This window comes from Pleurodeles waltl, chromosome 9 (genome assembly GCF_031143425.1).
Source record: "Pleurodeles waltl isolate 20211129_DDA chromosome 9, aPleWal1.hap1.20221129, whole genome shotgun sequence".
In the NCBI taxonomy this organism is placed as follows: Eukaryota; Metazoa; Chordata; class Amphibia; order Caudata; family Salamandridae; genus Pleurodeles; species Pleurodeles waltl.
This window is the reverse complement of record NC_090448.1, coordinates 844,436,288-844,453,213: the sequence shown is the minus strand read 5'-3', so window position 1 is coordinate 844,453,213 and position 16,926 is coordinate 844,436,288. Positions and strand designations below refer to the sequence as shown.

Sequence of the window (16,926 nt, the reverse complement as noted above, 5' to 3'; positions counted from 1 at the left end):
GTACAAATACTTTACACCTAGCACTCTGAGGTTAAGCCTACTGCTCTGCCAAGCTACCAAGGGGGTAAGCAGGGGTTAGCTGAGGGTGATTCTCTTTTACCCTAATTAGAGTGAGGGTCCTTGCTTGAACAGGGGGTAACCTGACTGTCAAACAAAGACCCCATTTCTAACAAGTACAAATTCTCCTTGCTGCTTTTCTATATTGAGAAATATATTATTAGTGAATATATTTAAAAATCTTCATTTTTCCAGAAACTAATTACATACTGTTTGAAGATTTATTCATTTATAGATTTTGATTTATGGTTAATTCCAACATTAATAGTATTTAATATCGCTGACACTTTTGTATGTAAATGATTCCTCTAAGAACATTGTGGCTTTAAGAGATCACATGATGGAGGCATCAGTCATGCCTACTCACAGAGGGTTATTTTAAGCCTTTTCTCTATTTTCCAGCATTACAGAGGAGGCGTGCATGCATCCTCGAAAGCTCTTTGCACCCTTCCAGGAAAAAGTTTTGTGCAGTTCAGTGGACTCGCTTATGAAATTCTATTGCTGTCCCCACCAGTGCGGTGAAAATCAACAGAGTACAATGATTGACTATACTAGCAGGGTTCCCTCTCAGCCATCTTCATTAATGACTAACCAGGTAAGAGTTGCAAGATGTATAAATCAAAGAATATGTTTAACAATATACACAGCCATTCCTATATTAAAACACCCCACTCTAGCTCTGGTTCTGACTGCTCTAAATTAAAACATGGACTTTAACATATTCCTATAGAAAGGCTTCTAAATTATCATTTCCCCTTGGTACCGTCATGCTCTTGGCAGAGGACAGCAATGGCTGTATTTGTATTGCTGCTTTCCAACAAACACTTACAGAGCCGCATTGGGGGTCCGTTGATAGGACTGCCAGGACCAGCCTGCACCAGTTCACTTGCACCTGGAGGCTGTCATCTCACGGCCCATAAGCTCATCCCTGGCTTGCCACAGCATGTAACAATTACAGAGTCACATTGGGGGTCTGTCTAGAAGACTCCTAGGACCAGCCTACACCAGTCTACTTCATCAAGGAGGCAGGATTCTCATAGCCCATAAAATCATCATGGGCTTCCTGCAGTGCGGGACACACCTTCGTGAAGACTGGGCCAAGACCAGGCCTGTCTGAACCCATCCGCGGCTAGCCAAGGCCAAGCTGTGCACCCTCTCTTTGTTTAGTGGTTTTCATATTTCACATTAGTGACAAGAGGAAAGATAATAACCTGACAGAGGATACAGTGATAAAGTCTATTAGCAGCTACTTCACAACAGTCATAGGGTCCAGATGAACAAATGATTTGCGACTCGCAAGTTGGTTGCAAACCTAGTTGCGAGGAAAAAGTGGCGTTTCATTATGTACGAACACCATTCAGTATAAAATAGTGCTACAATCAATGTGTTATTTGAAATTTTTTGTCACCTGTTTTTGCGACTCGCAATTATAGAATCAGTATTTGCGAGTCGCAAACCATATGCTCAAGGGTGTTGCAGTTTGTGACAAGTCACTAGAACGCCCATTTGTACATGCAATTTTTCACTGATTCCGTTCAGTTGGTAACTCTGTGAAAACTATAAAACCTGGACCTCAATGCATCAGTGGTTTCCACAATGGCTGCACTGTGTGTGATTGCAATGAGGCAGCTCCTGGCTGCCCAGCAGAGGAGGAGGAGGACAGGATCTTTAGAACCAGGCTTATCATATTTCAACAGACTGAGGAGAAAATCTATGAAAAATACAGGAGCTGTGATTAGATTTGATAGATATGCTTAAACCACACATAGAAAGCAGTACCCTGCACAGCAGTTCCATCCCCACGCATGTGCAAGTGCTGTGCTCACTGCACCTTTTGGCCTTCGGTAGCTGCCAGGGGTTGATGGCTGTTACTGGTGGGGTGTCCCAAAGTGCACTGTGACGTTTCTTTAAGCGGTACCTAGATGCCATGCTCATGTACATGAACAATTACTTATACCTGCCCAGGAATGTAGAGGAAATACGCAACATCAAATTAAACTTTTACAGGCTTGCCAACTTCCCCCATGTCTTAAATTGTGTAGATGAGACACATGTTTCTATTTGTCCTCCAGCACATATTGAATATCTATTTAGAACTAGGAAAAATACACATTCCTTCAACATCCAGGTAGTATGTGATGCCCATAAAGTCATCACAGATACAGTGGCGAAATACTCAGGAAGCACCCGTGACACATACATCTTCAGACACATTGGAGTACAACAATGCCTAGCACATGGGGAGTTTGATGATGACTATTTACTAGGTGATGTGATGCTGTAAAATAAAGGACATATAAGTGTCTGCCTAATATCAGGTCCTGCCATTCTCACACTTATCTTAATTTTGCTAGGTGACTGTGCATATGCATTACGACCTTGGATTCTGACCTTGTACCTAGCTCCCTACATACCAAAATGAGAGGCGTTACAACATTGCCAAGCAAAGCAACCAGACACGGGCTACAACTCAATTTGGAAGACACAGATTCGTAAGATGAAGAGCCAGAAGCCCCTTTACAACAGCCTGGAGATCGTAGCATAGCAGTGGAGTGGAAAATCAACAGGATCACATAGAAACACATTACTTTGCAAAGTAAGTTATGAGTAACACTGCACTCACTGAAATGCTGTAAGCGTAGATAATATTGCAAACTAAAGCAACCTTTAATGTCAGGTAACTCTTTTTTTAGTTACTTTTTTTAACTGTATGGTTACCAAGTGGTAAATACAATACGAAAAATGTTTTTTACATCACCAAACAAATTATAACCATGTGAAAATGCCAAGCTAAGATTATGCGCCCATCAATGCTTTTTATGGCTACGTTCAACATGCCTTGTCCCTTCTTGGTGTCCAACAAGGGTATGGCTACTGCTGTGGCGCAGGGCATGGGCATCAGTAGCTGGTTTGCTGCTAACACTTGAAATTGTCTATCCTGAGGGGCATCTCAAGCACCTCTTGCTACCTGTGTGGTCTGTAGCATTTCAACAGCAGACGAGATCTCCCATAGGCCCCTGGAAACCTCACTCCTTAAGTGTCCCATTTCTACCTGCAATGCAATGGTTCTTCTACAGCGGTTTGTGGTAGAATTGGCCAAAAAAAACATGGAAAAGCTTAGCCAGTTGATTCTAGCTGTAGCTAGATAGGCACATTTGTTCCCCATTTGCTGGCATAATTCCCGTATGGCTCACTACATTGGTGTTCCTTGTTGCCAATTATGTCCCAATATTGTCAGGGCCAACAGATATGCTCTGCTGCATGTTATGCATATCCTGCTTATGATTTTCAACTGCTTGTTTTGCAGGCATTGAGTTTGGGCAGAGATGCTACTGGACCAACAAACAACTGTGTGTTGGATTAATCTTTAACAACTTCACGTGCCTCATGACGCCTTTGCGCCCACGCACCGGAACATACTGGTGTTGGCTCACACTTGGCTGTTCGATGGGACTTGGTGGCAGAGGGACATCATCGTCCTCCTGTGCTGTGTACTCTGGTGACAGTGACACAGTGCTACATTGGGGCGGTGTGGTGCTTGGGTGACTGCCACTAGGGATGGGTTCCTGTGCTGCCATGTTGGCATCATCCACTCCCTCCACAATGGTGTTCTCACTATGCACTTCAACGAGATCTGTGGGGCAGATGAGTTACATTATATTCATGTATATGATGTGTGGACCAATACATTTGCAAAGGAACCGAAGATGACTTTTTGACTACATCACCTATAATGTACTAACATGGTAAAATACTTTACATTTGAGGAACAGCCATCTGATGCATGCTGCTGAACTATGTATATTTGGAAATAGATGCAGATGTGGGGTCTGAAATGTGACAAAAGTAAATATTCTCCACTTATTATGTGATGTTCACAATTCCAACGACAGCTTCAAGCTCCAGTGTTGTCTGCACTATAGTCTCAAGTGCAGTGGGTAGTGGTACTGTTGGTGGGCCACCTCCTGTACCCCAGGATTCCGAGCATCACTGGGCCACCTCTGTCTTTTGTCCATGACCTAAGGTCATAGCATCTCCTGCCCATTTCATCAATGGAGTGGTGGGTGACTCCAATGGCATTTATTCTAGCTTCAATTTACTGACAGATCTTCTTTTTCTGTGACTCTGGAACTGTCCTTGATGCCCTTCCAAATAGGACATCATGGTTCTCACAGCACTTACCTCCAACTCCTTTTCAGAGACTTTAAGTTTGATTTTTCTCCCTCTAGGTGCTTTCTCTGAAGTTTGGCTGGCCATGGCTGAAGCTTGGGCTCATTTGAGGTTGTTGGGCCTGTGCTGTGTATGTCAGCTGTACTACTCCTCCACTCCGGCTGAACTCCAGACAGGTTCTGTGAGACACTTCCTGGACCTTAGGTGAATACCCATTGATCAGGAAGTGTTTTTCCCTATTTGCAGTGCTGTTCGCAATTTGTGATGTAAATCACAACTTGCAATGCAACTCACAATTTTGGTATAGCTATTTGCAATTATCAAAATTGCAAAGCAACTTGTTACAGACTTGCTATTTTTGGACTGACATCATGCATACAAAAGGATTGGCGATTTCCTATTTGTGATTTGCATTGATTCATAAATCGAAAATCACAATTTGTTTGGTTCATATATGTGTCCCCTAGTTCTGTGGAGGGAATGATTGATGCTGCCAAAAAAATAATCATCTGTTCCAGCCTCAGAGTCTCAAAGCCCCACAATTGTTGGGGGAAGTAGACGAGAGACATCAGATGGTAATAAGGGTAATGTGAGCACTAATTAAATCTGTGTATCCAAGCTCTGTGGAAAGCTTCGCTTTGGGATGACATTTTGCAGATAACTCGTTCTATGCTCAACACCTCACCTTTGAAGAAGAAAAATAGGTACTATGCCCCAATAAGAGGAAGGGACAGAGCACCCAGTTATCCAATAGGAAACAAAAGGGGGGAGGCCAGAGGCAGAAGCAAGAACCACAATCAGTAATGAGAGGAAATTATTCCTCAAGGAAATGTCCGATTCAGAACCTCATGTGGTGACCCATCTGACAAATTGTGTTGACAGGATGGAGGTCGTGCTTTTAGAATTCTGTATAGAGATTTAGGTGGAAAATTAAGCAAAATTAGTAACCAGTTAAGTGAGTTAAAGGCATCTGTCCCACATCACTGTATTTCACAAGGAATTCAAACAAATCATTAAATTACACAAACTCACTAGGGTGGACGGAGGACCTGCCACATTCCAGAGGGTAGGCAACCTAATCTTGTTATGGTAAATATAAAGTCTGATGTAGTGGCATGGGCTATTGATACTAATGAGGAAACAAAAGCTTGAACTGGTAAAATGAGTCCTTCCTCAAAAGGAAAAAATGGTTATCCTCAGCTTCCTCCAGAGTGTACACCACATATAATAGTGCTTAAAGATCTTACTATTCTTTTGCCAACTGCCAAGGAAAATGTGTCTATTTTAAAAAACAAGATGATTCACTGGCTAAAATGTAATTATGGTTGGCCAAAATACATTTCATCACTAATGTTATAAATTGAGTTTCTGGTTGGCAGAAATATGCACCATGTCCAAGCAGGAACCACAATCCTAGTCAGGATAATTCAGATTCACTCTAAAAGTTAACGTGTGCTCACTTTTGATATCTTGGCACAGAGCAGTCAGGCCTAACTTCAAAGGAAATGTGTAAAGTATTTGTGCATCACTTCAAACAATAAAACAGTGAGAACACAACATCAAAATATTCCACAACATGTTAAAAACACAGAGCTTAATTTAATAAATAAAACAGGAGCAAACCAAACTAAAATCCAATAAGTATAAGTCAAGATATGTATTTTTTCAGAATAGATGTGAAAGTAAAGCTTAGAAGCAATAAGTGCCTATTGTGGTGTTTAGTTGCACTGGACCAGGACAATGTCAATAGTTAAGACCACCTGTGATGGAGTGCAGGCAGACTACAGGACCCACTGATGGCCTGCTGATCAACAGAACCTTAATAGTCCCAGTACGAGATGGTGATGATCCCCACATAGTTTGGGTGTTGCACCGAACTTCTCTACGCAACTGTGGTGATGGATCAGTTCCGACTGCAATGTGCTCCAAAGGGTGACACTTCCGAATGCAAAACACCATGTTAATCGACGCTGGAGGTGATGTGAGTCTTCTCTACAAAGTACCAGCGATGAGTTGGTTCCAAATCTCATGGGGCAGTTTTGAGTGTGATATGCCAATCCAGTTCCTACAACAGCAGTGATGTGTTGATCCCAATTTTTCAGCACGTGATGCATTGGTTCCGATTGGCGCAAAGGCATTGGTGTGCAGGCTCTGGCAGATGTAGCATTTTATGCTTACTTCCAAGGGCCCTGGACTGGGTTGGCACCACTTGGCAGAGCAAGACTTGCAGCAAGCAAAGTCCAGGTGCTGTTTGCAGATTGGAGAGAGGTCTTGGATGTCCCTGAGACTTCAGAACAACAGGTAAGCCTGCAAGCCCTTGGAGTCACTTTGGGTCTGGGATGGAGCGATGCAGGTCCAGTACTTCTCACTTCCAGACAGGAGGACAGCAGGCAGCAGGTCAGCTCAGCAAAGCAGGAGTCCAGCAGAGTAGCATCTCAATGGACTGGCAGTCCTTGCAGCTACACAACAGTCCTTCTTCCTGGCCGAGTCTACACTTGTCCAGAAGTGTACTGAGTTGATGGTGTCAGCGGTCTATTACTTAAATCTAGTTCTGCGTTTGAAGTGGGTGGACTTCAAAGAAGGGTCTTTGAAGTGCACATAGGACCTGCTTTCCTGCTCTGGCTCCAGACTCACTACAAGGGCATGTGCAGGGCTTTGTGTGTGGCAGGGCACTGCCCATTCAGGTGTAAGTGTTAGCCCCTCCTATTATCCCGTCCAGGATGGCCCATCAGGATGTTGGTGGCTTATCAGTCACAAATGAGCTCCCTTTCTGGGTGGCTGTCTAGATGGACTGCACGGGCACAGCTGTCACCCCACTCCAGATGTGTATTTGAGACAGGGAGTGGGCAACAAATGGCTAAAGCAAGAACATACCAACTTTCTAAAAGTGACATTTCCAGAACTGCAATTTAAAATACAACTTCACCATAAGTTGTGACTTTAAATTGCGAGTTCAGAGACACCAAACTTGACAAACTTATCTCTTCTAGATTGGGAATTACATTTATAAGATGAAATAAGGTAATCCCAATGTTATCCCCTGAGAGAGATAAGCTTTGCAGTAGTGAATAATGAATTTGGAGGTTTTTCACTACCAGGGCATATAAAACTTAAAAGCACATGTCCAGTCTTTTAAATACATTGCACCTGCCTTATGGATCATGTAGGGCCTCCCTTAGAGGTGACGTGTATGTATAAATGGGGAAGTTCCTGGTCTGGCAAGAGATTTAATTTGCCAGGATGACATGGCAGTGTAAAACTGCACACACAGGCTCTGCAATGGCAGGCCATATGACTATATAGGTGGGTGGCACACTCAGTGCTGCAGGCCCACTAATAGCATTTCATATACAGGCTCTGGGCACACGTTTTAAACTGTACTAGAGGGTTATGAGGAAATTATACTGTATGTCCCAATTGGGTATGAGACAATGTTACCATGTTTTAGGGGAGAAAGCACAAGTATTTTGGCAATGGTTAGCAGTGGTAAATTGAACAGAGTCCTAAAGCCAGCAAAACAAGGTCAGAAAATGGAGGGAGGCAGGCAAAAGGCTAGGGGGAAGACCACCCTAAGGCTGTCAGGTCTAACAATCAGGCTTTCTTATGATCAGAAGAATCCCTCAGACTGGCACTCACAAAAAGGAAACACTCAGCGATTGTGCAGTTGTAAATTCTAAATCAACTTATGTTGTGAAATCTGCTTTAGAAAGTTTATATAGATAAAACCCAGAGCGGGGCTCAATTCATGCTTGCCTTGTATAAACATTCTGACCTCCACATTTTGAGAACTGTCCCAATGGTCTTTTTGTCCATAAGGGAGAGATTTATTTATAATTGGAAACATGAAATAGCTTTAACGCCTTAATCTCACTGGATGACTTATACTGACATTGCAATCAAAAGTACCAAGTTACATTGGGGCGCATGCCAAATTTTAAGTGTCCTGAGAGGGATTTTATTCAGTCAGAAAATGAGGTGTCTTTTTTGGGTAAGCTTGTAACGAGGGTGGCAGTTAATGAGTACTCTCCCATGGGTAATCCTAGCTGTAGACATTACCTTAAACTCCTATTGTGGCATATTGCCAGTATCCTCTTGAAGTTGACAAATTCAGACTGGCTCTAGTTTATAAGCAATGTTTACATTATCTACCTGCAAGAAAGTTGGACCCAGGATGAATATTATTTGAACATTTTCTATTGCATGTGTAGTGCAGCAGTTCCATCTCGAGCAGGTAGTGCCAAAGATCATTTAGCTATCTCGATTTTAGTCAAAGGTGATTTAGCTATCTTGACTCCAGTCAAGTTAGCTAAACTCAGTGGGAAAGTAACAGGTTTTTACCCATTATATTCAAAGGTTGCTCCTAAGGATGAAAAATAATTTTGCTGTTTTATTGATTAATTAACATAATAACATTTATAATGTCAATGTTACCAAGGAGATGTGCTTGAAGATAGTTTGCTAAAATTCTAAGATGGACACATAAAGGAGGTTTTATATTTTTGGGTGGGAGATTTCAGTATTCTAATGTGTCAAAATTTTAATACTTCACTATGTAGTGTAGAAACACATTTCCAACGTGTCCCTTACTGGCAGCCATTAAATAAATACGATCATAGTCACTAGAAATATAGGGCCGTATTTATACTTTTTGGCGCACAACTGCGCCAACGCAGTTGTGCGTCTAAAAATGTAACGCCGGCTAACGCCATTCCAAAGCGCCATGCGGGCGCATTATTTATGGAATGACGTTAGCAGGCGGAGCTGCCTGGTGTGCGTAAAAAAAAATGACTTACACCAGGCAGCGCCGGCGTAGGGGAAAATGGAGCTTGGGCTTAAAAAAATGGGGCAAGTCAGGCTGAGGCAAAATTTTCGCCTCAACCAGATTAGCGCCATTTGTTTTGACTCCCAACCCCCATTTAAATGACTCCTGTCTTAGCAAAGACAGGAGTCATGCCCCCTTGCCCAATGGCCATGCCCAGGGGACTTGTGTCCCCTGGGCATGGTCATTGGGCATAGTGGCATGTAGGGGGGCACAAATCAGGCCCCCCTATGCCACCCAAAAAAAAAAAAAACACTTATCTGAACTTACCTTAAGTTCCCTGGGATGGGTCCCTCCATCCTTGGGCGTCCTCCTGGGGTGGGCAAGGGTGGCAGGGGGTGTCCCTGGGGGCATGGGAGGGCACCTCTGGGCTCCTTCCGAGCCCACAGGTCCCTTAACGCCTGCCCTGACCAGGTGTTAAAAAATGACGCTAAAGCGGCTGGACGTCATTTTTTTTGACCCGCCCACTCCCGGGCATCATTTTTGCCCGGGAGTGTAAATACGGCGCACATGCCTCGGAGTCATTTTTTAGAAGGGAACGTCTACCTTGCTTATCATTAACGCAAGGAAGGTGTCCACGCAAAAAAATGACGCAAACTCCAAGATCTTTGGCGCTAGACTGGTCTAACGCCAAAGTATAAATATGGAGTTAGTTTTGCGTAAAAAAAAACGACGCAAATCCGGCGCAAACAGAGTATAAATATGCCCCATAGTTTTTGCAAAACATTTAAGGCCAACAGAATCGCCCATCCTTCCAACATTTTAAGGAAACAGAACTGGTAGTGTTATTAATTCAGTGATAATGTCCTCGGACCTTACCATTTTACAGAGGGATCATGAGACAGCTTCCTGTTTAAGTGACAAAAACCCATTTGTTACAACACTTGATTTACATCTACATGGTGATACGAGACATGAGAAAAATGTGGCCTTCAAGTACATATGTAACAAAGGGATGAGATGTAAATGGAGCAACATAGATAAGGAGGAATTCCTGTGTCGCTAATTAAGAACAAATGTCATGCAATAACAACATTGACCACCTTTGATAAAGCTCCTGAGAACGTATTAGGGGCTTTTAATTGCTTTTGTGCCTCCATCTCTAAGGAGTTAACCAGCAACAAATATCTAAAAAAAAACTCAGGAGTGGTTTAACCATATCTGCACAACAGCTCACAAATGATTGAAATTAGCCTTAACAAGGCAACTTCGATCAAAGGAAGATATAAAGCATGCTAGGAGGCTATATAAAGAAACCCTTGAGATCAGGAAAGCTAAGCTTAGAAGGGTGGCATTGGAGGATTTGGAGAATGCAGGGATAACTAGGAACAGTGCAGTCTTTTGGAAGGTTGTTAATCAGCCCCCCTTTTCAGGACATCAACAACTTCTGATGGAATCCCTTATTCCAGTACATGCCTTGATGGATCATTTCTCTAATATTGCCAATCCTGAATATATTGAGAAACCCCTTATCTCCAGGGAATAGGGTATCTTAAGATGATGAGGCTACTATACATGTTAGCAAGTCCATAGAGGTGAGCGATATGGCTGCTACAACTCATTTAAGTCCACCTGGGAAGGCTCCTGGTCTGGATCGTGTACCTGTGGATCTGTTTAACAGAAATGTAATTTTCTGGGCCCCAGTGCTCACCAACAAAATTAGGGCTGCTATAACTGGGCAACTAGTATCTTCATGGAGGAAGGCTGTGGTAGTACCCATTTTCCAATAAGGGAATAGACACTCCTCAGGTTGTTACCAGCCCATCTCTCTTCTAGATAGCTTCCTCAATGTTATATTTTAGCTACAAAAATCAAGCCCTGGTTAAGAAAATAACCCGGTACTGTCCAGGGCACAGCATGGTGTTCACTAGGGGTTAGGCACTGTAGAATAGTGCTTTGAGCTTCAGTTAATAGTGGGGAAATATGTCAATTCAGGGGGGCTACATTTTTTGGAACTCTCCTGTGCTTTTGACATGGTTAATGGAACACAGTTATGGGATATCATGGAGAGGATGAGGATAGAACAAGCTCTGCATGACCTATTATGTATAATGCATTAGATGCTTTAGATCTGACCAAACTGGGAACTTTTGCCACCAGTTAAATCCTCATTGGGGTATGTCAGAGCTGTGTGATGGCTCCACTGCTCTTCCCTACTTATATAAACTTTCTGGAGGAATAATTATGCCAAGCAGGGATTGATTTGCCACAAATTAGAAGTAGTGCAATTCCAATTTTCCTTTATGCAAACAATGCAATTCTTAGTTTCTAGAAAAGCAAAGGGTTTACAACTCTCTTTATATGAGTACTTTGGACCTTAAAACAAATATCTATAAATCGTTTATTTTTAAATGTGGTCCAAAAATACTAAAACTTGGAAAGTCCAATTAGGAGAGGTAGAGATTTTAAAACAGTTAAATGCTACGTATATTGTGTTTCCTTTTGATGGTCACTTAACTTAGAATTTGTAAATTAACTCTAGGGCAACACAATGTCAGCGAGTGATAGAGACGTTTTTTTTTCTTTGTATGTAAATTTGGACATAAACTGGTTAAGAAAATTTCGAAAATGTATATTAATATGTGTGTTTCATTGATGGTTTATGGAGCAGGAGTTTGGGGCTATGAATCTACTGACCTAATACAAAAAGTCGAAAATAAGTTCCTTTGCAGGCTGTTCCCCAGTCCTAACCTTCTTTTATGTGACCTACCGATATGAGGTTGGATCCTCTGGAAAACGAGATCAAACTAAGGGCCTGATTATGACCTTGACAGAGAGGATTACTCCGTCAGATATGTGACAGAAATCCCTCCCGCCGTATTACAAGTTCCATTACATCCCATGAAACGTATACTATGGCGGACAGGATATCCAACACATTTGTGATGGAGTAATCCCCTCCGCCAAGGTCGTAATCAGGCCTTAGTCCCTTACTCCTTTGGCTGAGGATTTGGGGATTTTTCCTTACAAGATTTTGTTTTATAAACATATATTTCTTAGTGGCATTCACCCAACTGGGCGTTAGTCTCTAATTTCTCAGATTTGTCCCTATCACAATGTTTCAGCACAAACCACAAAGCACTTTATGCTTTTCTACAAGCTTTACTCCTGTTTGGGAAAATGCTATTTTACCCCAATTTTGCGAACTGCTGGAAATAGACAACACAAGATAGCTCTTCTTTTTCTGCAACAGATAAGTAGTATGAATGTTATCAACACAGTGGTTAACTATATTCCTCGCGCTCTGTTTGTCAGAAAAATATATTGGAGATTGTAAATTTTATTTATTCTCTTTTTGTTTAGGTCACTCCAGAAGTGGAGCATACAGGTATATTACAGGAATTAAGATTGTGTGTGAAGGAATGTATTAATCATGATTTTAAGGAAATGTAATGTATTTATATCTTGACTCACACATTTTTGGCTATTTTAGCCAAATAAATTTGATTTGATTGATTGACTACAAGGGGAATGATTTGCATGATGTAGAAATCAGAATATATACATAACAATGTACACAGCCATTTCTATATTAACCCCTTAGCTGTTGGGCCTTCCCCCCCGTGCTGAGCCCTTTTTTGGCTATTTGGGGTAGTTTGCGCTTTGGCCTTTAAAACCTTTTGTCCATATGAGCTATCCACACCAAATTTGCATCCTTTTTTCCAACATCCAAGGAATTCTAAAGGTACCCAGAGTTTCTAGGTTCCCCTGGGGGAGACCAAGAAATTAGCCAAAATACAGCAGAAATTTTGTTTTTTTCAGAAAAATGGGAAAAGAGGGCTGCAGAAGAAAGCTGGTGGTCTTTCCCCTGAAAATGGCATCGCGGTCCTAAAACTCCAACTTCCCAGCTTTCAGGAACAGGCAGACTTGAAACAGAAACTACATTTTTCAACACGATTTTGGCATTTTACTGGGACATGCCCAATTTTTACTATTTTTTTGTGCTTTTAGCCTCCTTCCAGTTAGTGACAGAAATGGGTTTGAAACCAATGCTGGATCCTGGGACAAAATTCTGAATTCAGCAAGTGGTCATTTGTGTAGATCCTACAAGGTTTTCCTACAGAAATTAACAGCTGAAAAAAAAAAATGAAATTCAGGTTAAAAAACAGCCATTTCTCTCCACATTTTACTCTGTAACTTTTCCCTGCAATGTCAAATTTTCAAAACCATTACCCTATTACATCTGCTGGAATCCTCTGGTTGCAGGGATATATAGGGCTTGTAGGTTCATCAAGAACCCTAGGCACCCAGAGCCAATAAATGAGCTGCACCTTGCAATGGGTTTTCATTGTATACGGGTATACAGAAATTCATTTGGTGAAACATAAAGAGTGAAAAATAGGTATCAAGGAAACATTTGAATTTCCAAAATGGGCACTAGATAAGGTATTGAAAAGCAGTGGTTATTTGCACATCTCAGAATTCGGGGGTGCCCATACTAGCATGTGAATTACAGGGCATTTCTCAAATACACTTCTTTATTACACACTGTCTTACATTTGGAAGGAGAAATTGTAGAGAAAGACAATGGGCAGGAACACTTGTTCTTCTATTCTGTGTTCCCCCGTGTCTCCCGATAAAAATGGTACCTCACTTGTGAGGGTAGGCCTAGTGCCTGCAACAGGAGACGTCCCAAAAACAACATGGACACATCACATTTTTACATTGAAATCTGACGTGTTTTTTGGAATGTGCCTAGCTGTGGAGTTTGGCCTCTAGCTCAGCCGGCACCTAGGGAAACCTACCAAACCTGTGCATTTTTTAAAACTAGACACCTTGTGGAATTCAGAATGGGGTGAGTTGTGGAGCTTTCATCAGGTTCTGTTAACCAAAATCCTTTGCAAACCTTAAAATTTGGCACAAAAAAACTTTTTTCTCACATTTCGGCGATGGAAAATTCTGGAATCTGAGAGGAGCCAAAAATTTCCTTCCACTCAGCATTACCCCAGGTCTCCTGATAAAAATGGTACCTCACTTGTGTGGGTAGGCCTAGTGCCCGTGATAGGAAATGCCACAAAACACAACATGGACACATCACATAGAAAACTGAGCTGTTTTTTGCAAAATGCCTAACTGGATTTTGGCCTACAGCCCAGCCGGCACCTAGGGAAACTGTGTTACTCGTCGCCAAAATGAAGTGATGAGGCAGATACTCAGCTTGTTATGCGTGCCAAACACATTTATTGCAGGAGTGCTTCTCAATCGTGGTGCTCTATCTCGCAGTCAGCAAGCAACAGCCAGGAGAGAGAATGCCCATTACAACATTCTATAGCACGTTCACCTCGAGGCTAACATTATTGAAATGCCTCAGGGCTTTTTACAACACAAATCTACCAAACCTGTATGTTTTCCTAAAACTAGACACCTAGGGGGATTCAGAATGGGGTGACTTGTGGGGCTCTCTTCAGGTTCTATTACCCAGAATCCTTTGCAAACCTCAAAAGTTGGCAAAAAAACACCTTTCCTCACATTTCGGTGATGGAAAGTTCTGGAATCTGAGGAGAGCCACAAGCTTCCTTCTACCCAGCATTCCCCCAGGTCTCCTGATAAAAATGGTACTTTACTTGTGTGGGTAGGCCAGTGCCCGCGACATGAATGGATCACACAAGGGTCAATGGTAGTCCTTGCATGAGGGCTACTGTTAACCCTGGAGTGATCCATTCCTGACGCAGGCACTACGCACAGGCACACAAGTGGGGTTGTGTTTTTATCAGAACGAGTGGAGAAACATTGTGTGGTACGAATTTTGTGGATCCCTACACATTCCTGTGGTTTCTGTGATGAAAAAGCAAGGAAAAATAGTGTTTTCAATCAACGTTTCACTTTAGCAGGGTATTCTGGGTAAGAAAACTTTGTGAAATCCAAACAAGCTGCACTTCCGTGGACTGCCTCAGGTGTCTAGTTTTTAGAAATGTCTGGGTTTGGTAGGTTTCCCTATATGGCCGGCGAGCCCAGCACCAAATATTCAGGTGACTCTCTTACAAAACGAGGCTTTTTTGTGGTAGGTAATTTTGATGTCTCCACAATCCGTTTTGGGTACTTCCCTGTTGTGGTCACTTTCCCACCCACTAAAGTGAGCCAATGTTTTTCTCTGGAGACTTAGTGGAACACTGGGTGGTAGAAAATTTGTGGCTGCCTGCAGATTCCAGGACTTCCCCTCACTGAAATGTAAGGCAAAAGTTTTTTTAAGCAAATTTAGTGATTTCAAGGAGATTCTGGGCAAAGGAAAACTGGTGAGAGCTATCCAAGTCCTGCACCCTTGGACTTCCCTGGTACTAGTATGTTAAAGTTAAGCCACCACTCACACTGGTTGGTTTTAGAACCTCCAGAAATTATAGTTTCAAAGCATGAATACTTATCAAAGTATCTGAATATTGAAACCGAGCCTTCTGTAGGTGGGCCATAAAGCTGCGTCCAGGCACTAGCCTCTTTATGGTCCATTCACACGTCATTTATGCACAACAAAAAACCCTTTCATACCGCCGGCCACAGGCCCAATCCAACCAATCACTGCAGTCACATTAACTTACTGCTGCCAAGCAAGGGCCCATCACATTCATACGCCACAGGACGGAATACGTGTGACTACATTTTACCACCTGTCAAGTAACCGCCTCTTTCTTCCTGAACATTACAGAAGGCATGCGTAACAAATCTTTACTAATCACTTCCATGACAGCCACCCGAGGCTAAGGAAGATATGCTTTTTATGCACCTTTAGGGCACTCACTGTGCTAAATCCATCTCCTTCCAGTTTGTGGATGAAAGTTGGGGGTGACCGAGTATGCCGTACAAAGCAATTCCCCGAACTGAGCAAGCATATCTACCTTTGAAACTAAGGCAGACATGCTGTGGAATTCTTGTGATGCTCCCTAAAGAGAAGGTCATAGGCTATGAAAAAAGATAGTGTTTGGCACACATGGGAGTCCGTGAGAACGTAGCATATGTCCCAGCCAACATGATGTGCAGTGCTGTGACTGTAATGCACTTATCCAACAGCAAATTGAACTTCTACTAAGTTCTGATGGAGGATGAACATGAAAAGCAGATCAAACACTGACCCATACGTGTCATTGTCCTTCAGTGCTGGGATGGCACCAATGGGTTTGAATCCATAGGTGTAGATGATGTACATCTGTACTATCTTTACTATCTGCCTTCTACCTGTGCAATATACCCGTGAAGGCACACCTACCATAAGCTTTCCTTACCCATTCAAATTCAAATTCAAATCAATCTTTATTCGGATTTTACTCCATAAAAGATAAAACAATCTCTTTAAAATGATAAAAATATACAATAAAATACTTCAAGAGAACATTACTAATAAATAAATAAATAACACCTTTGCTGCAACAGATTGGGTGGTTATTCTTTCTCATATCGGAGTTTTCTAAATACGACAGCTTTTTTCTTTGTTCTATGGCATGTAGGATACATTTTATCACTGCATCACATTTCTCATTGGTATCCAATTTAGATACATAATTAAAAGCTTCTCTATAATAAAATAATGTATTAATAACAAATAAATGTTTTAAAAATTATTTCCTAATGTCATGATAAAATTTACAAGATATAATAAAGTGCATTGTAGATTGTGCAAATCGTCCCACACAGGGGCACTTCGGTAGGCTTTTGCTCCAAATCCTCACCTTTGGGAAGGCTACCAAAAAGTGCAACATTCTAAAATGCATTCGGGTCAGATAAAATCTATGCTGAATGTTTGCAACTGTCAGTAAGTAATTTGGCATTACCTCATTATTTTCAGTCATATAAAGTGCTACTGTTGATTTCATACATTCTCTATTTTCTCTATCACTATCCCTCCATGCCGTTAGTTGGTTTTTCAATTCTTTCTTACTAAATTGGAGGATAAT

The 16,926-nt window shown here is 41.9% G+C and overlaps 1 long non-coding RNA gene across 7 annotated transcripts in view; it reads left to right on the top strand.

Annotated features, from left to right (window-relative positions):
* LOC138260036 (uncharacterized) overlaps positions 1–16,926 on the top strand; it is a 147,755-nt gene that overhangs the window by 81,354 nt on the left and 49,475 nt on the right. For 3 of the 7 annotated variants that reach the window (XR_011198798.1, XR_011198794.1, XR_011198796.1), the window contains exons 2-5: positions 460–652; positions 2,412–2,653; positions 3,365–4,431; positions 12,350–12,374. This is a non-coding gene — a long non-coding RNA (uncharacterized lncRNA). Of the gene's footprint in view, positions 1–459; positions 653–2,411; positions 2,654–3,364; positions 9,374–12,349; positions 12,507–16,926 lie in introns of those variants that run through there. The other 4 variants (XR_011198799.1, XR_011198793.1, XR_011198795.1 and 1 more) reach the window with 2 other exon arrangements.